Source organism: Psammomys obesus, unplaced genomic scaffold (genome assembly GCF_907164565.1).
Source record: "Psammomys obesus unplaced genomic scaffold, mPsaObe1.curated_primary_1811, whole genome shotgun sequence".
NCBI lineage: Eukaryota > Metazoa > Chordata > Mammalia > Rodentia > Muridae > Psammomys > Psammomys obesus.
In genome coordinates, this window is record NW_026596452.1 from 2,128,192 (window position 1) to 2,129,690 (window position 1,499).

A 1,499-nucleotide genomic window follows, 5' to 3' on the forward strand; every position below is an offset into this window, starting at 1 on the left:
CCTACAATTATATATTTTAACTTGCCTTACATTAGAAGCAGTCCAAGCTCCTTATTTTTTTTAAATTGTAGAAAAAAGGGAGAAATGTTAGCCTTTAGGCAGCCTGCTACTCAGTTTTCTAGTAACCTTTGGTGTCATTATGTGTTGTGCACCAGGTAGACACACATGGCAGGCACAGTTCAGCTGCACAGGAGCTATAAATGGACCCCTGCTTCTTACCTCTCTCTTGCTCTTGCGTTTTTGCTCTGTTGTTCTTACCCCTCTCTTCTCTGCCTTTTCTCCATTGGGGTACTTCCTCCCCCATCATGTCTTTCTCTTTTCTTCTCTCTCTATCTGCATACAATAAACCTTTTTCATATAATATCTGTTGTGCCCATCATTTCTAAAAAACTAATAACTACTAATAAGGAAGCACCTCATGCTTGCTTTTGCAGCACATGTACTAAAATTGGAATGATATAGAGAAGATTAGCATGGCCCCTGTGCAATGATGACACGCAAATTCGTGAAGTGTTCCGTATTTTTTTATACAACAAGGACATTTGCTCAACCATGTTTGTAGCAGCTTTATTTGTAATAGCCAGAAGCTGGAAACAACCCAGATGCTCCTCAGTTGAGGAATGGGTACAGAAATTGTTGTACATCTACACAAGGGAATATTACTCAGCAATAAAAAAACAAGGAAATCATGAAATTTGCAGGCAAATGGTGGGAACTGGAAAAGATCATCCTGAGTGAGGTATCCCAGAAGCAGAAAGATACACAGGGTATATACTCACTCATAAGTGAATATTAGATATATAATACAGGGTAAACCTACTAAAATCTGTACACCTAAAGAAACTAATCAATAAGGAGGACTCTGGCTAAGATGCTCAATCCCCATTCAGAAAGGCAAAGAGGATGGACATCAGAAGAGGGAGAAAACAGAGAACAGGACAGGAGCCTACCAGAGAGGGCTTCTGAAAGGCTCTACCCTGCAGGGTATTAGAGCAGATGCTGAGATTTATAGCCAAACTTTAGGCAGAGTTCAGGGAATCTTATGAAAGAAGTCGGAGACAGTAAGACCTGGAGGGGACAGGAGCTCCACAAGGAGAGCAACAGAACCAAAAAATTTGGGTACAGGGGTCTTTTCTAAGACAGATACTCCAACAAAGGACCATTCATGGAGATAACCTAGAACCCCTGCACAGATTTAGCCCATGGAAGTTCAGTATTCAAGTGGGTTCCATTGTAATAGGAACAGGGACTGTCTCTGACATGAACTGATTGGCCTACTCTTTGATCACCTCCCCCTGAGTGGGGAGCAGCCTTACCAGGCCATAGAAGATGACAATGCAGCCACTCCTGATGAGACCTGATAGACTAGGATCAGAAGGAAGGCAGGAGGACCTCCCCCATCAGTGGACTTGGAGAGGGACATGGGTGGAGAAGGGGGAGGGAGGATGGTATTGGGAGGGGAGGAAGGAGGGAGCTACATGGGGATACAAAGTTAATAA

At 43.1% G+C, this 1,499-nt stretch overlaps 1 non-coding gene across 1 annotated transcript; it reads left to right on the forward strand.

The window, feature by feature from the left end:
* Positions 1-422: 422 nt before the first annotated feature.
* On the forward strand, positions 423-525 carry LOC129669904 (U6 spliceosomal RNA). The gene has a single exon (XR_008719102.1). It is a non-coding gene; the product is annotated as a U6 spliceosomal RNA (small nuclear RNA).
* Positions 526-1,499: the final 974 nt, after the last annotated feature.